General features: G+C 39.9%; 1 protein-coding gene across 13 annotated transcripts in view; it reads right to left on the bottom strand.

Moving 5' to 3' along the window:
• Sgms1 (sphingomyelin synthase 1) overlaps positions 1–26,607 on the bottom strand; it is a 248,832-nt gene that overhangs the window by 72,393 nt on the left and 149,832 nt on the right. The window contains exon 7 of one of the 13 annotated variants that reach the window (XM_013017178.1): positions 3,714–3,867. The exons of 9 other annotated variants lie outside the window; for them this stretch is intronic. The gene's annotated coding sequence lies outside the window, so the exon portion shown is untranslated. Of the gene's footprint in view, positions 1–3,713; positions 3,868–26,191; positions 26,219–26,560; positions 26,595–26,607 lie in introns of those variants that run through there. 3 more of the 13 variants (XM_013017179.1, XM_013017185.1, XM_013017186.1) reach the window with 3 other exon arrangements.

The raw sequence follows: 26,607 nt of genomic DNA, 5'->3' as shown, positions 1-26,607 counted from the left end.
CAAAGGAGGAGGCTGCAATGCTTGGTAAGAAATGTACGCATTATCCTGCCCATGTAATTGTAACCCCTCTGTACAGTATGTTCACAAATAAAATTAAATTAAATTAAAAAAAAGATATATCTGCTTTAAAACAGTGTCCTCTCCAGAACCAACTAGGGGAATGAAAGAAGAACAAGAATCACAGAAAACTGCGTGTGATACTGAATGATAAGGATATGATTATCATTTCACTCTTTATTTTAAACTGCTTAATGAAATAGTTCAACTTAATCTGGTATATATCCCATTGTCTAAAAAAGTAATACATATACACAAACTTAAGGCAACTAGAAAAATTTAAAAAAAATCGAAAGCAAAGAACTTAAGATGGATATGGATGCAATCAAACAATAGGTCTGATGACTTCACACAACCACAAAGCCAAAGAGCCACCATCCTCAGCTTTTTCTACTACCTCAGGCATCATCAACATGGGTGGAGATCATCACCTTCTCACCAGACCACTGACACAATATCCCTTCAACTACTAGAGCCCAAACCTAACCATGCTCCTCTCACAGCCCCTAGGGCTTTTGCCCACTAGCCTATGGCTGGTTTCTCTAAGAAAAGAAACCAGGTCAAATGAACAATAGCAGAGAAAAGAAAAGCAAAAAGATCAAATCCTGATATCTACTATAATGTCTTACATCAGACTGATAGTAAAAAGCAAAGAGCTCTCTCTAGCCATTCTAAGTCATTTAATGAGAAAACAGACATCGATCTATAGTTTGTCTTTGCTTACTCATCCTGTGTTTCCTGACTCCATATTTCTTTTCTAGATCTAGAAGCAGACAAGACAGGTAGGAAGTACCTGAGAAATACCACAATAGCAGATAAGGAGGCAGGTCAGGAAAGAGACACTATTCTTAGAAATTCCATTAGGTTGCTGAACTGGTACCCCATTGATTAAGTGCATTGATGAAATCACTGAATTCTGAGGACAATGACTAGGGTATTTACAGAGCCTGTGAGCCTTTTCTCTTACTCTCAAAAAAGGTGAAAGACTGTGTTGGTAAACATGGACAAATGAGATTCAAGTAAGAGCAGCTTTGGCTGAGCTAGATGACTTCAAAACTTTGTTGGCAGGAAGGCCCTGAATTCAAACTGCTATGCTAGAAAAAAAGAAGAAGAAAAAAACCCTGCACATCCGATAAACTCCCTTTTATCTTATATATCCTAGGGACACTGATTGCTCAGTTCTTACGCCTAGAGCAAGGCACTTGTAGCCAAACATTAGGCTCCTGACCTTTCCTCTTGTCTCTATGGATACCATAAAAGACAGCTAGAAAAGCGAAGGCTCATGGGAAAGATTATATATGGTATACTTCACTTTTGAGTTTTTAAAACGAGTTTGCTTTTCTTAGAAACAGGCCAGTTCCTATCTATGGGTAATCTGAATCTTGTTGGACTTTATTTTGAGGCAGGGTCTTATTGTATACTTTATCCAGGGCTCAAACTTAACATTCTCCGACCTCTGCCTCCTAAGTGCTGCATACAGAAGTGTGTGCCACCACTGCCTGGCTTGATCTGCGATGTTTGAATTTTGCTTTGGTCACCTCTAAGCTAAATGTCAGCCTAAATCTAGCAAATAGATTAAATCTGAAGATCCAGGGTACAGGCACCTTAAGTTTCTTTTTTTTTCAAATAGCCTAAAGCAAAATCCCCATCACCAGTTATATGCATTCCTACCTTGGGAATGTGAAAGTCAAAGTGGGGTAAATAATAGCATTCCCCTGAAACAATCATGCAATCTGTACCATATTTATGAAAAAAGACAAAGCAGAATTGTCCAGCCTTGTTCAAGATTCACACCCAGTTGGAAATGCTATTTTGCATTCATATTATTAACTGTCAATATCGTTGAGTTTTCTACCACCACTGAACAAGTTTGGACAAATTCTTATGTAAGATATCACAAGAAAGAAATAAAAATACATCTTTGGTTATGTTAAAGAAAAGTAACCAAAATAAACAATAAAAAAGAACATACTTTTTAAAAGAGCTTCCTTTTAATTGCCTAACTTAAAACAGGTCAACCTTGACTTCTATCTTTTAAGTTGTTACACCCACTGTAAGCTGGGTTTTTTCCCAGGTTTTTGCTTTCATTCAACACCATACTGTTTAGCAGTGTTTTTACCAGTAAAAACACTTGACCTTGCTGGAAGCCAGTGGCTCACGCCTATAATCCTAGCTATTCAGGAGCCTGAGATCTGAAGATCCACGATACAAAGCCAGCTTGGGCTGGAAAGTGCGTGAGACTCTCTTCTCCAATTAATCACCAGAAAACCAGAAGTGTCGCTGTGACTCAAGTGGTAGAGCATTCATCTTGAACTGAAGAGCTCAGGTATAGTGTCCAGGCCCAAGGTTCAAGCCCATGACCGACCAAAAAAACAAAAACAAAATACTGACCTTAATGATGTGACTGCCTCTTAAATTAAGTAGCTAGGAGTACAGGCATGAGCCACTGGAGCTAGGTAAAACTCTTTTCCTTTTTTTTTTGTCAGTCGTGGGGCCTGAACTCTGGGCCTGGGCACTGTCCCTCAGCACTTCAGCTCAAGGCTAGCGCTCTACCACCTGAGCCACAGCGCCACTTCTGGCTTTTTTCTTTTTGCTTATGTGGTGCTGAAGAATCGAACTCAGGGCCTCATGCATGCAAGGCAAACGCTCTACCACTGAGCCACTTTCCCAGCCTAGTAACCTCTTTTCTTTATAAAGGAGCCTGCCCTTTTCTGTTAAGGTAGTTAACAGAACTAATGTGTGGCTATTGCAGTGTGGTTATTAGTATGCTGCATGTTTACAATTGAAGATACAATTCACAATAAAAACTATGTTAGATATTTTGATGGAGCCCCTGAGATTAATTTAATATATAGTTCCTATAAGCAATAAGAAGCAAATATAAAACAGTTCTACAGCTTAAATGCTCCCAAACAATTTTTACTCACCCCTCAGCCTGGATCAGTTGTTCCCTTCATGAGCCACAGAGGCACATGGATGACTAATTGTTCCCTGTCATTAGCACTAGCTGACACAAGCTCAGCACCTCCTCTCCCACAGCCATGAGCAATGCTTACCAAGACACAGTTGTATTTGTTTCCAAACCTGTTTACTGCAGGTTTCTGTCATTACCTAATTTAATTAATGAGTCAATGATATTCGAGTATGGAAAGAATATGAGCTGCTATTTCTATAAAGCTAAACTGGATATTTTTAAAGACTTTGCAAAAAAAGATTGTTATAAAATTAATATTGAAGACAACTTAAATATTTTGAAAAAGCGACATTAAAAATTTAGAAGAATTTGGGAATAGATGTTTTGAAAATTTTGATGTTTGGGTACCAGTTTAAAGACATGAAAAAACTAGATACTGAAGAGGAGGGATTGCAGTTGTGGTCTGAACAAAATGCCAACAGTTACAAATCACTGGACCAGGGTTCAAAGGAAAACTTGACACTACCTAAGAGATGGAAAACCTTATTATTTAATTTCTAATGTTTGTGGGGGGGTATCATTTTCTATTTCTACCATTAACTAATCACCCAACAACAGGTCTCAACTATACTGACAGTAAGAACAAAACCAAGGTCTGGAGCCTTTCACTGCATTTTCTCCTTTCTTTCATGTAAATCTGTAACAAATAAACAGGGGATGTTTGCCTTTGGTAGAATCTTACCCTTTTGACAGTGGCCATCTCTTGAAGAGTATTCCTAAGTACCTTAGATTTCCCCGTTCTGTTTCCAGTGGCCCACACTTAACAACTGGCTCTGTTCTCTTTTCTTTCCAGGTACAGTCCTCTACTTGAAGTTGGGGATTTCTCAGCTTGAAGCCTAGGAGAGAAGAGGCCAAGGCAAATTCACACTACCAACTATATTTTTCTTCCTAGGATGTTTGTATTTCAGAAAATCAGTATCTGTAAGTTGTAATACTTTAAGAGTAGACCAAGAAATACTTCTGGGCTATAAGTGGGGAAATACTTTGGAATCAGGGATAGCAAAGAACAGGTTAGTCTTGTAGCAAATAAGTTACCACATAGAACTAAACTCAGACTTTGGGAAACTAATAATGTTTTCAAAGCACTTTTCTTATAAAAACACAGATACCACCTCCCTGCTTCACAGGATTAAATGAGAGACTTGCAAGGCATTAAACAGTCTAGACAAAGCAGTTTCCTCACAAATTATGGCTGCTTGTCCTTTCTCAACCAACCCTATTCCATTCCCCAAATGGTTTTCAGTACTTCTTCCCTTCTCCAATTTTTGCGCCCCAAAATTCTCTCAAAAAGAGAATTTTTAAAAAGTAGCTTAACAGTAGATGGGTCTCTACCTCCCCATGGCGCCCTAAAGTAGCAACCTCAAGGGCTGTAACAAAGAAAGATGTATGGAACAAATGCACAATTACTTGAAGATCAGTGGTCCACCCTTTAACAGGTTCTCGAGAATGCAGAAAGTATTGGGAACTCAAAATGTGAATATAAAAGTTGTATTATTAGCCAATTATGGTGACTCAAGCCTGTAAATCTAGCTACTTGGGAGGCAGAGATCAAGGAATTGTGGTTTGAGTCCAGCTTGAGCAAAAGAAGTTCACCAGATACCACCTCAATCAATGGCTTGGGGCAGGTTCTTGGAATCCCCAGCAACACAGAAAGCACAAATACAAGGGCAGTAGTCCAGGCATAGAGAGAGACTCTACCTGAAAAATAACCAGGGAAAAGGGGTTAAAGGTGTACCTTCAATATTGAGTGCCTGCCTGCCAGGCACAAAGTCCTGAGCTCATTTCCCCATACCACCAGATTCAAATTTATATTACTAAATTTGTTCAAAATTAATAGAGTAAAATTAAAAGTCTCTTCATTCTCCTTAGATGAATACTCCTAACCTACTAGCTTCTAGTAAATTACTACCTAAGACCCAGATTTAGAGACCCAAATTGCAATCTTTACTGACATCCCTCCCTTTCAGAATGATTTGCTGCACCTCTAAACTGAGAGGTCACTCAGAGTAGGGTGTCCTATAGGGACCAATTAGGCTACTTTTCACAGGTGTCTATTCATACTGCCATTCCCAAATTCAAGATGGTCTGGAATCTCATATTATAAACAGGGACAATGAAGCAAGAAAGATGCTGAAGAGCACAGATAAGACAAAGTACAGTTGGCCCAATCTAGCTATTAAAGAAAAAGGAACAGTCATGACACCAAACCAAAAGAAAGAGGCAAGGCAGATACAGTTACTTGATTTTTTACCAACATCTCAACTGTGTGCACTTCTGTGTACAGATCACTTCCTTTTCATGAAAGAGAACATCCGTTTTTAAAAGTCAACAGAAGAACAAAATGTCAGTGTATTTAGATGTTGACATCTTCTTGCCCATCTACAAATTGAGGGGGGCTCTTTTGTGTTCACAGCATCATTGCTATATATTGCTTTGCTTTCCTCTTTAGATGACACAAATCAAGGAAGCTGTCTTTCCCACTTGCCAAAAATGAACAAATGCAGCTGCTGTTACCTAAGCAACCAGTCAAGTTTCAAAGGTAGTCAAGATAAATCTGTTACTTCCCCTAAAAGAAAGCATTTTCTCCCCTGTGTGGTAATTACTGATTTATAAAGAAGCCACTAAACACAAATGAGTTTGGGCACCTAGCAAGGGCCGATGCTGATATAATCTACCACCAAGAGGCATGGCATCCCAGGATTGAGCTGACCCTATTGGTCCACCTTCAGCACATGATGCTGAGCTGCCTCCTGTTTACTAGATGCATGCCAAAGAGCTACTGCACACATTTTTCCATTCTCTTCCATCCTCCAGCTTTACACTGGTGTGTTAACATTTTAAAATATAGTTAACAGCATCCTGCATATTTTTTTTCCTCAACAAGAAGAGAGGCGGGCCGGGCTGTTTGGGTATTTTTCTATCCTCTCTGAGCTTCTTAAAAAGCAGAAGAAAACTAATTATTCTTGAAATGACAATTAAAAAGTAATATGCATATATTCGTTCAATGGAAACCAGAACAGAACACATAAAACTAGACTCTAGGCAGATCTATAAATGCCCAGTCTGTATAATCTAATTACTTGTTGGAATGATTGGAGGACTTCAAAACTTGAATGTATCATCTGATATTGAACTGTTAAATACCAAAATGAAAGTCTCCTCAAAAACTTTTGAATAGCTTTCTAATCTAAAATGCTTTCTACTAGCAAAAAAATAATCATTTAAAAGTTTTAATTGTTTTGAAACTACAGAGTCCAAATGAGTTGTGTAACTTTTCAAAGTAATTTAATACTCTAGATCAAAATCAGATGTGGAATGTTATCACTAAGAAGGTTTTCGTGTTACTTCTCACAGGGCAAGATTCTAGCAAGTTCATGCTCTGTCCTGATAACCTGTGTTCTCTGAAACCAGTGCATTTTCAGTTCACATACGCAGCCAGAAGTAACCGTGACAATGAAAGCATCCCTGAAAAAAATACCAATGAGCTATATAGATGTGGCTTAGTGGTGTAGCATTTGCCAAGTGGACACAAGGCACAAGACCACCTCAACAAAATACAAGTAATAATTAAGCTGAGCATCATTTAACAGTTTTGGGGGGGAGGTGCACCAGTACTGGAGCTTGAACTCAGACTGGGAGCTGTCCCTGAACTTTTTCACTCAAGGCGGGCACTCTATCACTCATGCCACAGCTCTGCTTCTACCCTACTGCTGGCTGATTGGAGATAAGAGTCTCATGTACTTTCTTACCAGGGCTGGCTTTGAACTGAGCTCCTCAGATCTCTGCCTCCTGAGTAGCTAAAATGATAGGCATGAGCCACTAAGCACCTGGCAACAGTTCATTTTTAACATGTAAGTGTTACTGAGGAAGGCTTACAATCAGAAGCAGTTTGTGTCTGTGTAAAAATGCTCTGTGAAATGAAGAAATACAAATATCATTATTCAAGATACTACTCAGCCCTGATAGAATGAACAATTCTAGCCAAATTATTTGGGCCAAATTATTCAGAAGAATGAAAAACAAAACAAAACCTCGTGGATAACAATTCTTAAAATGTGACAGGGTTTACGAAATATCTAAGAGAAGCAAATCACAAGACAGAAAGCAGATGAATGGTTGGCTGGGGCTGAGTTGGAGTGAGGATTAACTAACAGAGTAAGGAGGACTTCTGGGAGCCACAGAAGTGATCTAAGGGGTGATTTTGATCAAGATGCAATGGACAAGCTAAATTGCAACCCCTTGTACATTATATATGTAACATATGTATTATATATATATAATTGGTTCATTGACTTAAACTGGCTTTTGTGCTGAATGTAGAACTCAGTATACTTACTAAAAATTACTGCATCAACTCCCCCCATCCTGGTATTCCTGCGGCCCTGGATGGTGAATGGGGAGAGGAGAGGAGAGGAGGAGACACCATTCGGAGTCATGCGGACAGCAAATTAAAATATATATATATTGAATCACACACTGAAAAAGATTCATGTTATGAAAAATGTACCTCAATGAAGATTTTTTTTTTTTGGTCGGCAGTGGGGCTTGAACTCTGGGCCTGGGCGCTGTCCCTCAGCTCTTCAGCTCAAGGCGAGCGCTCTACCACTCGAGCTACAGCACCACTTCCAGTTTTCTGGTGGTTTATTGGAGATAGGAGTCTCACAGTCTCTCCTTCCCAGGCTGGCTTTGAACTGTGATCCTCAGATCTCAGCCTCTTGAGTAGCTAGGATTACAGGCGTGAGCCACCAGCGCCCGGCTCTCAATGAAGATTTTTATAACAGGATAAGCATCTAAACTTTGTAAATGGAAAGTAACTGGATAAGGATGTGTTCAAATTCTGAGATTTGAAATGTTCATCCTGTACCTTCTAATAATCTGAATTTTAAAAGAAGGAATTCATTAAATCATAATATTTTCTTTTTTTTTGGTGGTCATGGGGTTTGAACTCTGGGCCTGGGCGCTGTCCCTCAGCTCTTCAGCTCAAGGCTAGTACTATATCACTTGAGCCACAGCGTCACTTCTGGCTTTTTCTGCTTATATGGTGCTGAGGAATTGAACCCAGAGCCTCAGGCATGCAAGGCAAGCATTCTACCACTGAGCCACCTTCCCGCCCAGTCATATTTTCATACTATAAAATATATGTACCCCTGAAAATGATGGTGAAACTTGAAACAATATTTTATGAACAGCCATCCTACAGAAGTAGTAAACCCTATATGAAGTCAATTACAAAATGTCTTAAGTGATTATACCTAATGACACATAGGGAAATACGTTTAGTATACACAGTGGAAAAAAGTGCCTAATAGAATAATGCACATACATTAGTAGGATATCTGAGAAATGCATATGGATTATCCATGTATGTACAATGTGTTATGTGTATATTTGGATAAACACTAAATTTATTATGCTTGACCCTATAGGGCAGAAAAGGGCAAGAAAAGAAGCTGCATTTGTGAACACCAAGGTACTAGCATGGTTGCCAGTCATGAGGGAAGGTGAATATATGCATGTCAGTTTTACTATGTCCACTACAACTGTCCATAGAGAAAAATTCAGTATGGTAGTCATGAGATTCTGGAGCCAGACTGCCTAGACTTAAGTCCTAGCTCTTCTGGTTGCTTACTATAAGACTTCAAACAAACTATTCCACCATTCTGTGGTGCAGATTTCTACCTTTGCAAATTAAAAACAATTAAACACCTGTACCATGGCTTATGCAGATCAAGCATATTATATATTCAAGGTACAATACAGATATCACCACTCAGTATGCTTCTCTGTTAGTTTTCATTCACGTGTACAATACCTTATTAGTAAGAAAGGAAACATGGAAAGTGCTTTAATTTTGAAGGGGAAAAGCTAGAAGTATAAAAACACGTGCAGTACCACTTAGTGAGCAGAATTCACCAGGCAAACTGAAGTCTAGACAGTTCTCAGATCCTATCTTAGGGCCAATACTGATGTAGCGAAACTCCCTCTAGGCCACACCAAGGCCGGAGAGCACCTGGGCAGGAAACTCTCCAGAGGCCTAGCTCAGTGTATTGTGACCAACTTTACAACTTCGCTGCCCAGCAACTGAGCTGCCTTACAATGGCGATAATTAATGTGTGACCAGACCAATGGCAGGAGACTCCTGAAACACAAATGTTGCAACATAAACACTTCTACCTAATAATTGACCTCAATGGGATTTGTGGCCTTGCCTTGAGATATACAACCTAAGCTAGGGTCAATTTGAGACAGTAATAAAAAGAAATCACTAATGGTCAGATTCTAATAACATAGAGTAAGAATCTACCTCGCTCTTTCTACATTGGCCTGTGTCCCCATGCACACTTGGTTCCTGAAAATATTTGCCAGTGGCCACCATCTTAATCTTCACAATACTAGACATCTTAAAGGAAAAACATGTTTGCTGATTAACTGCTATGTACCAAATTTTTATTTTTTATTTTTCAAATTCTTTGGAGGTAGGAGCTGTAATACAGTGACTCGGGAGGTTGACATATGACGATCATTGTTCAAAGGCAGCCCTGGCAGAAAAAAATCTGTGAGACCCTTTCCTCCAATTACTAAGCAAAAAAGCTAGAAGTAGTAGAGCACCAGCCTTGAATAAAAAGCCAAGCGAGAATGTGAGGCCAAGAGTTCAACCAAAGCAAACAAACAAAAACAACAATAACGAATAAAAACCCAACAATGTTTGAAGCAAGAAATTTCCATTTGTACACTTACCAATGAATGGCAGCAATGGGAGCCAAACACAGCAAAGTCTATTTTCCACTGACTGTAAATCCTCTGTTTGATTGATTCTCAAGTGTTTCTATTCTTTGGAAGAATGCAACATTCCTCCATAAGGTCAATAACCAAAACATTACACCATCTAACCAGAAGCTTACACCTTGCAGAAGCTTCTGCAATGTTCTTTAAATATACATTTTACATTTTCATAGTTGCTATTAGAATCCTATTTTTCATTTGTTTTGTTTCTCCAAGGCCAACTTGTTTTTCTCAAAGCAGCAAGACCTCCCCTCTGACTAGTCCTGAGCATAACAAATCATAAGTGCATTTACTTCCAGAAACTCATTTTTCAAAGTTGATTCCACTGTCTTATTCATTTAGCCTCCCATAAAAAGGTCAAAAACAAATACACAAATGAATTTCATCAGTCTTATTTAGTCAACTTGATTTATAAGCTAAAGTTCAAGGTGCAAGTTGGATTAAAGTGATACAAAACTACTGGACCCAAGATATCCTTTGTAAGATTTCCTTTGGCAGACATTTAAACCATTACCTTCCCCCCAAACCCCCACCAGCATACTGTTTAGAAAATTGCCATTACCAAACTACAATAAATTTGTCTGGTCAAAAGCCTAATTAATGGCATCATTCACCAATTATTTCTTCAGTGTGCATTGAAATGGCTGCTTCATAAGCGCCACAATCACTGGCAAAGCAACAATGGTAGGTTCTCTAATGTTCTGAGTCCAATTATCTTTTACTGAATACTACTGTCCAGAAAGAAACAGAAGTCAAAGCTCATCATTAGCTTTCTCAAAAACAAATCTACTTTTCCTGTTGTAGACCTTCATTTCAGCAAATTCAAATTAATTGAGCCAATTGCCTTCATGAAACTATACAGACCAAACAAAACCATTAGATGTTCCAGCTCAGGTCAAATGGAAAGAAAAAGAGATCTTAATCTTACTAGCTATTAAGATTTATTGTCACTTTCAAGGAATAGTAATGTCATATGATAAGGCTACACAATAATGTAGCCTTTTATGGGATACTATTAACAGGCTTTCTACATGTATGAAAGTATAGAAGGACAGGTTATTTGAAGTGTCTGTCAATCTTTAAAATCTGCAATGGTGCTACTTAAATAAAGAAGGAACAGAGGGGAAACAAATGAAATAGCAGTGCCTACTGTGTTGAAAATAAACTATATACAACTTGTAGACAGGGACAGGAGGGAAAAAGTGGTGGAGAGTAAAGGAAGGGGTGAGACTGTCCAAAAAGAAATGTACTCATTAACTGACTTATGAAACTGTAACCTTTCTGTACATCAAACTTTATAATAACAATAAAAAATATTTATTTAAAAAACTATCCTGCTGGGACTGGGAAGGTGGCTTAGTGGTAGAATGTTTGTCTTGCATGCATGCCCTGGGTTTGATTCCTCAGCACCACATAAGCAGAAAAAGCCAGAAGTGACGCTGTGGCTCAAGTGATAGAGTGCTAGCCTTGAGCTGAAGAGCTGAGGGACAGTGCCCAGGCCCAGAGTTCAGGTCCATGACCAACAAAAACCAAACAAACAAACTATTCTGCTAAGAGAAAAGGGGGGGAAAGGAATTAGTTTACTGTTTTCCTGGATTTTGGTTTAAGTTGTTCTTTACATAAACTATAATAAGCCATTTGTAAACTTAATTGCAAATTAAAATGCTCTCAAATGTTTTTTGAAGGAATTTGGACAGAAATCCATTCTTAATCAAGTTTTTCTAACACTATTCAATAAGGGATACAGACCTGATTACCTGTTTGGCCAGTCTAGACAGATAATGAGATGAACACAGAGAAGTCTAACCAGACAATATTTGGTACAAGTGAACTATTCACATACTCAATGTTTTATTACATTAATGAGACAAAACAATATACTGTTATCTTAGAACTCACCTCAATTGGGGCTGGGAAGGTGGCTCAGTGGTAGAGCGCTTGCCTTGCAATGCATGAGGCCCTGGGTTCGATTCCTCAGCACCACATAAGCAAAAAAAAAAAAGAAAGAAAGAAAGAAAAAAAGCCAGAAGTAGCGCTGTGGTTCAAGTGGTAGAGCGCTAGCCTTGAGCTGAAGAGCTGAGGGACAGCACCCAGGCCCAGAGTTCTGGCCCCACAACCGGATCCAAAAAAAACAAAAAACAAAAAAAAGTCAAAAGCCTTAAGATAACATGGGGAAAATAATTGCAATGCATATGAAGTGAGATTTATTCCCCAAAGTTAGAATATGCTCATACCTATTAATATGATAAAAATAAGAATGTCTGGAGAAGAAAAAAAGGAAAATTGGGAAAGATAAAAACTGAAGATAAAAATTGAAGGCAATTTATAGACTAGTCTAATGGATAAAGAACCTACCAAAGATGCCAAACCTTAATCAGAATAAAAGATAAACAAGATAAGATAAAGAGAGATTTTAAAGAAAGATAGACAATGTTAAAGGGGGCCAGAGGGGAAGGGGGGTATAGGTTAGATACAACTTTGGTTCACAATATTGTATTGAGTATTTCAAAATAGCTAGAAAATTCTTGAATGTTCTTAACCAAAAAGGACTGATACATGGCATGGCAGATACCTGAATTTGACTATTACAAATACATACAGCAAAACATCACTGTACTCTTTAAAAAGTGTACAGTTATTCTGGACAAATCATGAACAAAATAAAATACACATCTTGGAGTACAATTTGGTGATATTTGTCAAGAAGTTTTCAAATTCATTTATTTTCGGCTCTAGTACTCCTGATATTAGAATTGTAATCTGCACGTATGCCACCAAGATTTGCCACTGACGTTTGTAAAGGAACTATAATGAATTAATCCAATAGCCACACACACACACACACACACATACACACACACACAATGCTACAACTATTAACTATCTTGAAAAAAAGGTAATGATGAAATTAATTATTGTACATCCATTTAATGGAATATTGTGCTGCCACATATGCCACTGATATGCAGGAATAGGAAAGATCACTTTTTTTAGGAGAATACTTTCTTAATCTTTTTATTATATACATATATATGCTTTTATTGTAAAAATACTGTACAGAGGTATTACAGTTACATGAGTAAGGTAATGAGTACATTTCCTATTGAGCATTGTTACCTCCTCCTTTGTTTTTCCCCTTCCCTCCCCACATCAATTTCTCCCTCCCCCACCCACCCGGAAGTTGTAAAGTTGGTTTTCAACAAAGTGTCTTGTACATCACATTGTTACAATGGGTCAATCTGTATCCTTATTTAAGCATTTTGTTTCTTAATCTTTTTAATAAAAATAAAAATTAAAAAACCAAAGAGCTGGAAAAGTACAGTAATGTGTCCCCCAAAAACTATTTACTTTCCTGGCCTTTCCTTCTCTTCCGAAGTAAATATTCAAATATTGCTTTTACTTATTTTTATCAAAGTTAACCGACGGAAAGATTATGGATATCAATCTCTTTCTGTTGTATATTGTTTGTCAATAAAAATCTAATCAAAAACTACAAAATACATACATATACACATACTTAAAAAGTTTAAAGCTTTCAAGGAAAGTTGTGATGAAGCTATACAACACAAAAGACCTGAACTAGAAAAAAGAAGGCAATATAGACTGAATATCAACATGGGTTCAAGAATAAAGCTGTTTTTCTAACATTGGAAACAATATAATAAATTATGCATTGTATGGGGTTATGGAGCAAAATGACACAAAGAAATCCAGCAGTTCAAAGCTGTGGAATGTGGAAAACAACCTGGAGGAAAATCAATCTTCAACTGCTATCATCTCAATCCAGAAAGCAGTAAGAAATGTACTCATATCATCTCAACCCATAAAACAGTAAAGAAATGTACTCACAAAATCAACTAAAAAGCCTACCTTGCACAAATCAAGTCATAATCTGAGACAAAGTATTGACAAATCTGTTGGCAAATATCAACTTTAAGAGATGAAATTTCAAACTGAATTATTTCACATGAAATAACTCAATTGTGCTATGAATCTTCATATCATTAAACAAGAAACCTGGATTGTCATCTAGCTTCATGACATTTCACAAATGCAGCTCTAATTCCTGATTTAACAACAATTAAAAAAAAACTAAGAAATTTTACCCTCAACAGTCCCTCAGTGAGAATTCACTATATGGATGACACAGGAATAAAATCACGAGATATTCAAATCTAAGGGAAATAATGAAGTATCACTAGGGAGAACCCACACAAAAATATATGCACTATATGAAATTGCCTGGTTAAGCAAAACAAAACCTGGGAAGAAGGGATTCTTCATGTCAGTTATTAACTTATTATTACCTTTCAGATACAAATTCACCTCTAATTGCCTGATTGACAAAAACTGATCTAGGCCCTTTAGGTATTTTTTTCATTCGATAGTTGTCATGATGTTCTGTCAGTAGCTGGAGAGACACTGTGGAAGACAGGAAATTTGTCTTCCTGGTACTAGTATCATACTCAACAAGCTCCTGCATGTACAGTTTCTCTAGAACCTGCCTTCAACACTTTGGAAGTAGAATGCCTCCAGCAAATCTCTCCTTGTGATGGTTTTCCTTGACTTCTTACAAAGGATAGTTGGATAAGCTACAGAAGGTTGGCTGTTAGCAAGTTCCAATGGTGTGGCACCACAATCATTTTGTATTGATGCAGTCTGCTAAGGCATCCATGCACTCTACAGGGTCTAAATCAAGACTTGGATCACAGGAGTTTGGTTTCTTCTTTAGGTACTCTATCATATATCAGTCCTACAGGAGGTGGTTGTTCTCTATCATGGCTATTTCTAGAGTTCTGTGTTCTTCTTATTAAACACAGATCCAATCTCTGGATATAATTAATAATTTTTATGTCAAACTTTCCCTGTGCAAACTACTATGTGGTTTCTGATACACTCCCTTTCCCTGCCAGCCCTTTAGCAATGTCCACAAATAGAAAGGAGTGCAAGAATTTCGGTTACATGGCCTTAAATTATCTAACTTCTTCCAAATTATGTATCACACACACACAAAAAAAGCTTAACTGCATTTCTGAAGGAGAAATGGTCAAGCTGCCAGGAGCATTTCTCACCTTACTTCTGCCAACATTTTGGCTCTCTCTTCTGTGGCTTCAGCTCTTTCTTGCCTGGAGCTCTACTATCAGCCTCCTCCATTTGTCATTGCAGCTTGGGAATGGTTGTGACTGCCTGCATTGCTAATCTGCTGGTTACTTTCAATCTCAAGTCTGTTGATTACTTCAATGTGTCCTGGTTAGCTTCCTGCTTCACCACCACCGGAGGAAATTACTTCACTGAACTTCTTTTATTACAAACAAAAGTAGATTCCCCTTTTCTGCTCTTGCCCTGTGAAGGCTCTTATTGGCCAGTTAGAAGAGGTTTTTCCTTTGTTGTTGTCTTTAATGTACTATGTGATTTATTTTTTCTTTTGTGGTATTTTTCCCCCTATGGTTTATCCCCTGTTGGTGACAGGGGATATTTGATTTTGGTACCTTGGGTAATGTATATACAGTTAATCTGAATTAGGGACAGGAAGGGGAACAACAAAATGGTTAGACAAAGGACAAAGCGGGAACCAATTCAACAGTAACACTCATAAGACAATATGTTGGAAATGATCTGTACAACTTGAGGGGGGGGGAGGGAGAAAAAGTGGAAGAAAAATAAGGGAGGGGGTAATAAGTTCGACAAGAAATGTACTCACTGCCGGGCACCAGTGGCTCATGCCTGTAATCCTACTCAGGAGGCTGAGATCTGAGGATCATGCTTCAAAGCCAGCCCGGGCAGGAAATTCCATGAAACTCTTATCTCCAATAAACCACCAGAAGACCAGAAGTGGCGCTATAGCTCAAGTGGTAGAGCGCTAGCCTTGAGCTGAAGAGCTGAGGGACAGCACTCAGGCCCAGAGTTCAAGCCCCGTGACCAACCAAAAAAAAAAAAGAAAAAGAAAAGAAAGAAAGAAATGTACTCACTACCTTACTTATGTAATTGTAGCCCCTATGTACTTTGACAATAAAATTTTAAAAAAAGAACAGAATGTTACCATCAAGCCCTCTAAGATTCAAATATAAACTTGAAGAAACCTAAAATAATATACCTTCATTTGGTCTGAAAGAGCCAGAGTTAAAGGTGAAATGTTTGGATTTATGTAAGAATTCCTTTAAAGTGGAGGCAATGATTTGATACCTGTTAGTCAGACTTTCTGTCACTGACAAATACTAGAGAGAAACAGCTTAAAGGAGGAAGATTTACTTTGGCTCATGGTTTCCATCCGTGGTCACTTGAGTCTGTGTTTGTGTCCCAGTATTGAGGCAGAACCTCACAGCAGCAAGAATGTGTGGTAGTGGCTAGTCACCTCATAGAAACCAGGAAGAGATAAGACAATCTTTCCCATCCCATCCTCAGCGACCTAATTCTTCCAAGTAGGCCTCAGGCCCAACATTATAACACCTCCTATCATATTATGAATCCATCAAGGGATTTACCTATTGATAAGGTCACTTCCCCAAAGCTCACAATCTGGCAACTAAGCCCCTACTACAGGAGCATGTGGAAAAACATTTCATATGAAAACAATAACAATATTTTCTTTTAAGCTGAACTTCTGGATGAATTATCTTCCTATTTATAAGAAAGTTCATTAAGAAAAGAAATTCCCTTATTTAGCCAAAGTATAACACAGAGTTGAATGGAACTTTCTGAGAGCATGCAAGTATTATGCCCAATATAATAACCACTAGCCACATGTGGTTACCCATCACCTAGAATGTGGTTAGTGCAACCAAGAAATGGGATTTTTAATTTTAACTACTTTAAATGTCTGCATGTGGCCTGTGGCTACTATTCTGGACAGCAACCATATAACAGAAGTTATCCTACTAAGGACTTAGACTGCTACAAGTATTCTGTGCTTTGCAAAAATGAATGTGTGCTCAGAGAAGCAATGTGTATTATTAGTTCTTTTGTTCATTCCATTAGCAGCTTTAAAATATAAGAATTCCTATCCTGTTAGGTGCCAGTGGCTCACACCTGTAATCCTAGCAATTTAGGAGACTAAGATCTGAGGATGGTGGTTGGAAGCCAGCCTAGGCAAGAAATTTCCAATTAACCACCCAAAAAACTCCAGAAGTAGAGCTGTGGCTCAAGTAGTAGAGCTCTAGCCTTGAAAAAATTCAGGGACAACACCAGGCTTTGAATTCACACCACATGGACAGACACACACACACACACACACACAAGCTCACAATCTCGATATCCCGGTAAAGAAATTCTTAATAATCTCATCTGAACACAATGGTAGCCTAAATATTAAGGGATTGGGGGAACATTCTGATGGCAACAGTCTAGCAGAGATCAGAGTCCAGGCCTAATAAGAAGAGATGCTGTGTTAAAAAGACTGATCTCGGGATACTTGCTTTATTTTTTCTATTCTTCAACCTACGGGGAATAGTCCCCTACTTATCCCCTATGGAACTTCCCTAATCCATCCCTCACCCTCTTCCCCAAGAGGATTTCCTGGGGGTCTCACGGGGGATACATGGTTTTCACTGGACACATCTCTTTCCACTGTGGCTCTGCCGTAGCTAAAAGGCATTCCCTTGGTATAGACTGCTGATGGCTAGTTTCAAGGTTAGAAAGATTCAATTTCATAACTTTGACCTTTACATGGACACATTAAAGCAAATGAATCAGGTTCCTAATTGTCTTGAGCATTTGCTCCTAAAAGTCAATCTAAGGAGGGGAGCCTCAGGTCTCAAGACCAATACTTATCAAAGAGTTCAAAATTCATTTACATTCAACAGTAGAGAAATTCAGGAAGCAATTTCATCAGTGGAATAATAATCTTAAAAAGATGGTCTTATAAAAGCTTTAAACATATACCACAGCTTCTGGGACCCAAATACCCAAGAATTTTTAGAAAATCTATTCTCCTGAAATCCAAATAAAAAGTATACTCCACAAATCTCTAAGAATCTTAGCAATTTTATTTTACCACACTAAAATTTTTTTTAAAAATCTACCAAATTCTGGGTTCAAATTGCTTTGATTAGGGACTTGTGTAGTTGGTAACTGTGCAGTTTACATGGGAATTACGGGATATGCAACTAGCTAAGTAGGAGTTAGTTTACCTTGTAATTGTAACTACAACAATGTAATCTAGTTTGCTTTACTCGTGTTTACATGAGAACGGAACACCACATTTTCAGGATAAACATTCAGTGATATTCATTTTCTTCCCAACATTTTTTAAATTGGAATTTAAAAAAAATAACTGTATTACAGTATTCCACTGGTTATCACACTGTGTTGCAATTCAGATAGAGAAGTGTGCTCATAATGAAGACAAACAATCCTGGGAAAGCCAGCTGGCCCTTGGAGGACAATATCTTCTTGGTAGACTCACCATCACTCAAGACTGGCCTTTCCTATTGCAAATTCATAAATATGATGATCAGAAAATGTTCATGCTAATCACACTAAAGGTGGCATTAAAATGCCAATGGAATATTTTGGTGTGCAAAACAAAGCCAAGTATATTGCTTGTATCTGATGATCAGTGTATCTCCCAAGAGCACAGCTTCAGTATGAGGAGGCTGAATTATAAACAAAAGGATACATAGTAAGTGTGGAACAGAATATTTTTTGTGTGTGGCTTCCTGAGTGCCCTGTACCAGGTTCAGCACAGCTCACTGATAAGGGCAAGCCCATTTTCTAAGTCAAGTATGGAACCTAGTCAGATTTCAAACACTCAGACCTAACATAAGCATGATATGTGAAGAAATCTGCTGCTACTCTAATGGGACAGAGTAACTTCTCTGTGAACAAACCAAGCTAACCTCTCAAACTTGCTCTCCTGCTCCAGTCTCCAGGTTTTATTTCTCTAAATTTCTCTATAAAAAATGTCCTTTCCGAGTAGCATGTTAGTAACCTTAGCCACATTATAATGCTACCCTGAAAGTCACTATATCACTATCTCTCTACTCACTTTGTATAGCTTTGTGCGATGCATTCATTACAAGGACACACGTATCACATCTGGCTAGAAGCTAATCAGTTCACAGGGAAATACAGACCAGAAGAAAGAAGGGCATATGCACATCCTATCTTTAAAAAATTCATGAAATTGGGCTGGGAAGGTGGCTCAGTGGTAGAGTGCTTGCCTCACATGCATGAGGCCCTGGGTTTGATTCCTCAGCACCACGTAACCAGAAAAAGCCGAAAGTGGCCCTGTGGCTCAAATGGTAGAGCACTAGCCATGAGCTGAAGAACTGAAGGACAGCACCCAGGCCCAGAGTTCAGGCTCCATGACCAAAAAAAAAACTTCATGAAATGCCAAGCTTAAATGGTTCAAAAACAATGGTAAACATAAAGACTTGTGACAATACGTAATGGAGAATATTGTTCCATTTGATTTAAATGTCATTGTATCTTCTCAGTCTAGAATGAGTTTGGGCCTTTTAGTGGTACACTCACTAGAAAAATGTCAAGAAATCTATTTTTATCTTTAAATGTTGATTCAGCCCAGTCCAGAACATGAGATTTTGATAACCATATACTGCCAAAGTTGTGGTTCAGGGCCTTGTAAATATATAAGCAGCCTGCAAACACATAAGCACATAGTAATTTCTAGTCTCATCCACATCTGAGAAAACCAAGTGATGGAATACACTGTAGACCCTTGGTACCCACAGGCATATGGTTCCAAGCACAACTGTTGGGGAAAAACTGCATGCTCAGAATGTATGGAGTCGAGCATTCTACCATGGTACAATGTTTGGTTCATTTTTCTATAGCACTTCTTAACTTCTGCTAAAGACATGCCACCTTTCAACGTATCTTAAGTTTTCACTCTAGCACTTAAATTAGGTACACTGGCTCTGGAGGCACCATTTGCTATTTTGGGAGACATACTGTATTTTCACAAAGTTAACACCAGAAGATCACACAATGATTTAAACACTGGCAATAATAAAGGATTGAGAGTTTCTTCTCTTCAACTGAGCTGTATACTGTACACACAAGGATTTTAATTTTGTGTTGATGTTTTTTGACATTTGTTTTGATTGTTTCTTGACCATACTTAGTCAAAACCAGGTGTAAGAAACCCAAGACCAAAGCAAGCTTATTGTACTTAACAGAAAGAACTCATCTATCAGATCTCAAGAGCTGTAACCATTGGTATCATTTTAAATTAGAATTTACCTCATTTTTCTTTAACTTTATTATTAGCCTGACTTCCAACTTGGCGTTAAAATGAAACTCTTGGCTTCTGACTCTATAGAGAAATGTGATTTTACCCATTTTCAGGATTTTCTGTTGGAATACGCTTTCTGCCAATATCCCTCAACCTGCACAACATGGGTACACTTTGCAGCCATGGAGGTACAACATAACCGTCTTTTTCTGTATAATCAGGAGAGTGAAATGAGGTTAACCATTAACCTAGTGAAGGTCCCCCAAATGCTCACAGGACTTAGTCTGCATGATATGTTTCCCAGATATATTCTGACTGCCACTATGCATGCCACTAACACCATGGCAACAATGCTTCCCAGGGCTCCACCATTCTTGTGACAAGCCAGGTGTGAGTTCTCCTCACCACTCCAGAGATTTCCAGGTGCCCATACACAGAGAGGCAAGTTGCGGGAGAGAGGGACACTGGCATTGGCTCCATTTGCTGGTTCAAATCACACTGTAGTACAGGGTTCCACAATTTAGTTCAAATGTAGCAGGTACCGTCAGAAAGAAAACTACAAGTGAACCCATTATTCAAATCACTAGCTACAAAGATCCAATATGAGCAACAGCCATTTCCTAAGCCAGAGAATTATCTGTTAATGGGAAAGCAAGCAGAACTATGAAACACTTCCCCTGCACAGAGTAGACAGTGGGTTGACTGATCACTGGAATTTCCCATCAAACTCCCATCACATACAACGGTCACACCCTTCACTCTTAAGGATAAACCACAGGATGCTATAGGTTGCAGTGGTAGTAGAGGGGACCAACTAAGGGCTCATGGAGCTCTCCAGATATATTTGGTTTGCTTTATTTTTAGGAGGGAGGCTGAGAGGGCACAGGAGTCACTTACAATGACAAAACAGACACCTTGCACTGGACTGGATGTGTTATGTCGTAAGACATTGAAAAGTATTAAGAAACTAATATTGTTAGGCATCAGTGACATGCCTGTAATCTTAGCTATGCAGGAGCATGAGATCTGAGAATCATGATTTGAAGGTAGCCCATGTAGGAAAGTCCAAAAAGCCAGAAGTGGAGCTATGGCTCAAGTGGTAGAGCACTAGCCTTGAATAAGAAAGTTCAGGGACCGGGCCCAGGCCCTGAGCCCAAACCCCAGAACCAGCACCAAAACAAAAAGTTCCTTCTTGGTGAGATCTAGACTAATTTTACACAACTTAACTGCCTCCTTTCCTGAGTGCTTCTTGTAATCCTCTCCTACAGGATCTCCCAAAGCAACATCTCCCAAGGCGTTTATCTCTCAGAGACTACATCCTTTCTAAAGAAAAGGCAAGAGTCCTTCGTTTTTTTAATCTCCTTTTCTATTCTCTTTCTAAATCTCACATTTTACTAAGTACCACTCAATTCCATTATCCCCCAAAACATAAAAATGTTATCATTTAGTACTATGCTACATACATACTCTGTGTGTCTCTATATAGAGACAGACACACACACACACACACACACACACACACACACACACACACACACACACATATTCCCTGTTTATTCCTCCAAATCCTATGAAATAGGGATTTAGTTTTCACTGATAAAGTGAAACTTGCCTCAAATCACACAGCAGAGAAGCTGAGAGGGCTGAGATTTCAGCATATGTTTATCTGACTTCTGAGTTGCAGCAATGCATTCCTGGAGGGAATGAAGCAAATGCTAGTTTACCATACTGTTGACAACAAAAAATGTGCATTCTACTCCAGAGTGCACTCATTCTCAAAGACTCTTCCATAAAACTACTTGAAACTCCCTGGCAATAACTGTTGAAGCAAAGATGAATATCCAAATAAACACCTACACTGGACTAGTAAGCCAAGGGTTTTCAACCTCTACACTACTGACATTTTAGAAGGATAGCTCTTTGTTGTAGAGACTGCCTGTGCTTTGTAGAATGTGTAGCAGTCCCTTTGCCCACCAATGCAACCCCAGTCACTACAATGAATATACACACGTATTCTCAAAAAAGAGGTAAAATAAAGGTAAAACTGAACTCTAGGGAGAAGAACTAAGTTAGGCTACTTGCCCAAGATCAAACCAGTAAAACTAGTTCTTATTCCAAGAACAAGCTCTCCTAAATCCCAGTTCCAGGAGGACCTATGGCTTCATTAAGGAAAGTACATGTCAAAATAGAGAACTTGTCGATCTGTATGGAAGCCAGAATGTAGCCATGCCTACTTTTTACTACCCTGGCGGTATGGATCAAGTCCTGGCATACAATAAGGTGGAACATACCGAGTGCTTTCAAACAACTGTTCAGTTTCCAGACTCCATCCAAAACCTTATGCTGGACATGAATTTAAACACAAACCCAAAAATGTACATAGCAATGCTGAAAATAGTCATAGTAAAAGCCACAGCAACAACACATGGTTAGAAGATATGCAATTCACTATGCGACTCACTTCATCTGGATTACTGAATTATCATCCTTCAATATCTTCAACAGCCCTATAAATGTTCTTATTCTTATCTGAATGAAGAAAAGCTGAGGTACACAGTGCTCCAATAAATTGTCGGAAGTCAGATTCCAGAATTTCTGCTTTTAATCACTAACTGCAGTGCTTCAAGAACTGTAGGATTATCACTTTTTAGTCCTTAGTAGTCCATCTCTAGTAAAGAGCTTTTCCCCAGCTGTATCAAGTGCCCTTATAAAGGGCACTGCTGGCACCCTGCTCAAGGCTGACATCACTGTGATGATCTTGGATGCTCTCTGGGTCTAAGAAATAAGACTTTATCTATACAGCTGTTCAACCCCCATTTTCCACCTTAAGAAAGGAAGACACATATTGTGGGGCGTGGTGGTATTTGTAGACTTAGCACTTCGGAGAGTAAGACAAAAGGATTGCAAATTGGAGACCAGCTAGAGTTACACAGCAAGATCTATCTTATCTCAAGAGGGGAGGGGAGGGGAGGGAGGGAGGGAGGGAGGGAGGGAGGGGTGAAATGTGTGACTAAGGCATGTCCTATCTGTCATAATGACCTGATATATATGCCCAATACCTCCATAAAAAAAGAAATGAGAGTAAGTGGAGATGGATAATCCTTAGCACATATATGCTACATACCGATCCTTACCATTATTTTTTCCTTTGAGACAGGGTGGCCAAACTCATAATCCTCCTGCCTCAGACTCCTCAGTGTTGGGATTATAGGCATGTGCCATGATGCCCAGCCCTCATCTCTTTCTCTAAATAATCAAAACTGTGTTTTACAATTCTGCTAGACAACAACATAAACTCTGAATCTTTAATTTTTAGACCTTAACCATTCTTAACTACCTGCTTTCCATGATTTTTCTAAGATTATGTTCTTTCTGTGTCATTTGCTTGTTCTGGTAGTGCTTCAGAGTGAATCCAGGACCTTGCACATGACAGGCAAATACCACTGAGCTGTGCACCCAATTAGAGGTATTTTCTAAGAACTCTAGACACTTAAAGCAGCCAGGACTTAGATTTGAGGAGTGGCTGATGCATGTTTGTTTTGGAAGCTAAGATAGAGAGAGGGTTAAGGGTTTGGGAGAGTGTGCAATACCAGTCCGGAAGAGATAATATAGTTCCTGGTCTTCTATGAAGGTGGAACAGTTCTCTTTTGTCATGACATGCTAACAGAGGCAGATACACTCTCCCAGATTTTACTGCCCCTGTTGAGACACACTGGGCCTTTCTCATCTGTCTACCAAGCAAAGTTTTAATACTAACAGAGTGTGCTTTTCATGACTTTCCTATTCTTAACAAACAACTTTAACACTAGCCTAAGTATGCACATAAATCTTAAAACATTTCACGAAGCTTATAAAACACTGCAGGCCTGCCCTCACACAGAGAAGACTCAGCTTCGGAAATCTTCAGCTGTAGCTCTTGGTTTTATTCTGCCTCAAGAAAATCTGATCTACACTGTGAGGATCAGGAAGAAGACATTAAAAACTCAGGAAGATAGTGGGGGGAAAAAGCCAACGAGGGGCAGCTCCAAGACAACCTCCTTGATTAACTGGCCTATCTAGTGTAGGGCTTGCTCAGTTAATATTTGAAAACCGCAAGTTTTTGAGTAAATATATCATTCCTTGAACTTTGAGATTTTGGCACTGGGGCTATGAGGACCTTTTAAATCAGTTAAAAATCTACTTTGAACCAAGAATCTCCCTGGATCATTTTGTGCCAGAAAAAAACAAAAATCAACACAATTCTAGAAGTAACCGGAGCCACATGGGAAGAATAACAAACGTTAAATGCTCATTCTAACCTAAACTAACTAGCTGTGAAATCTGAAACAGCTTATGTAACCTGGCTGAGGCTACTTCTCCAACAATATAGCAGGGCTAAAATACCTTCATCTCTCAGGATAATAGAGATTAAAATGAAGAAAAGGCTATAAAACACCTCAGTTTCTGAGAAATGAAGGCCCTTACACGTCTAGCTTTGTCACACTTCTAGGTGAGCCTAAAGCCGATCTAAAATGAATTATCATTCAGGCTTTATAGAGATTTGATCAAATGTTTTACCATTCCCACCACTTGAGAGGCTTTTTCAACTGCCCCAGCTGTCTACAGGATCCCAAGAAGTAACCTCCCATGAGAACTTACCACTGAACTCAAAGCAACTAAGTTTAACTGTCAGCCTATGAGCTTGGAGGTGTTACCAGAAACCCATAGCATAACTAACATTTCCAACAAGTTACTTAAATAATTCCACTTATGCTGGGAGCTGGTGGCTCATGCCTGTAAATCCTAGCTACTCAGGAGGCTGAGATTTGAGGATCACAGTTCAAAGCCAGCCCTGGCAGGAAAAGTCTGTGAGACTCTTACCTCAAATAAACCACTAAGAAAATGGGAAGTGTCGCTGTGGCTCAAGTGATAGAGCACTTGCCTTGAGCTGAAGAGCTAAGGGACAGTGCCCAGGCCCAAAGTTCAGGCTCCATGACTGACAAAAACTCTTTATAGAGTTCCTTTTGCACTCTACCACCTGAGGCACAGCACCACTTCCAGCTTTTCTGCTTATGTGGTGCTGAGGAATCAAACCCAAGGCCTCATGCATGCAAGGCAAGCACTCTACCACCGAGTCACCTTCCCAGCCCTGAGAGAGTTCCTTTAGACCCCCTAAAGAAAGTCAACTGAAAAGAACTTTTCCCTACTCTACTGGTGACATCAATGTATATCATCTTCATAAATGGAGTAGTGTAAAGACACTGCGTATAGTTTTTCTTTTTTTAATCTTTAAGTAGTTGTAAAAAGATGTTCCCATTCTACAGAACAGTATATGAGTACCAAGTGTCTGACAACATTGTCACCCATCTCTCTTAACCCATCACTGCTCATAGTTTAGTGCAGATTCCTAGCAGTAGTTCTGCCTTCTGGTATTCCTGTACACTACAGGGCATGCTCAACAGTCTTCCTAGTACACACCAGTAATTCTTATCATGGTAAGAGCTCTGCTACACAGAGTGATCCTTAGTAATCACACGATAGGCTGGGAAGTGGGGACTTCCTAACTTACTAAAGGAAATGAAGTTATCTGGGGTCTGAGGTCTGTAAAACAGTGAGGGGTGCTGCCCTGGGCTCAGTACTGAGCAGCAAGACAGCGGCACAGCAACAAGTCCATTTGCTGACTAATTTGGTGAAAAGCAGGTGTTTGTTGCTTGCTTTTTAAGAGAAGGTCACCAAGATCTATTTCTCCATAAATTAAAAGCACTTGGCGATGCAGCTCGGTGGGGGACTGGGTGGGGGGGCTGTCTGCCCGGCCCACGTGAGTGAGTTCCTGGCCAGGCTCCTGCTCTCCCAACAGAGGGATAATTCAATTGGATTAAAACAAATGACCATGAGATGATGGTTTGTACTAGTCAAGAAAAGAGGCAATTTAAGACTCCGGATTCTCATTCTGAGGCAACTTAGCGACACACAGCACAGAGCAGATTTTTTAAAAAGGGGAAAACGTGGAGAGCTAAGCCCCGTCCTCACTCCCGCGGCCACCCTCGGAGGGCAGGGCTGGAAGGCGGGCGCGGCCCGACGCGCGGCGCACGTGCTCGGAGGTCTCGCGCTCGGCGCCCCCTCCCCAGCGCGCCGCCACCGCCCGCGTCTGCCGGGCGCTGCCGGGGCGCCGGTGCTGGGGAACGCGCGGACTGTCTGACTCGTACAGTCACCTGGCGACTCGCGATCTCGCCCCCGCCACGAGCCTCCGGGGCTGTGGGTCTGCGGCAGTTAGCTTCTCGGGGTGTTGGGGTCGTTTAGGGGTTCCTCCACCGACGCCCTGGCCCACCAATCAGCAACCGCACGGCGGGCTCCCAGGTGTGACTAATCAACGCCAATGCCGGCAGGCACGCGGGATTCCCTTCCCTCGGCTGCGGTGGAGGAAACCACGGACGGTCGTGCTGGCTGCCTCCTGGAAGACACGACTCGTCTCGCCCCCGGCTTGTTGTTGGCGTGGGCCGCCCGGGAGCGCGGCGCGCCTTCCCCCAGGGCACTTCGGGGAACCTCGGCATCCCAGGCCGAGCCGCGATACTCACGCGCGTCCCTCCGCCCGGAGTTCCCACCGCGCCAGGTCCGCGCGCGG

Source organism: Dipodomys ordii, unplaced genomic scaffold (genome assembly GCF_000151885.1).
Source record: "Dipodomys ordii isolate 6190 unplaced genomic scaffold, Dord_2.0 Scaffold34, whole genome shotgun sequence".
In the NCBI taxonomy this organism is placed as follows: Eukaryota; Metazoa; Chordata; class Mammalia; order Rodentia; family Heteromyidae; genus Dipodomys; species Dipodomys ordii.
This window is presented reverse-complemented; position numbering and strand designations above follow the sequence as displayed.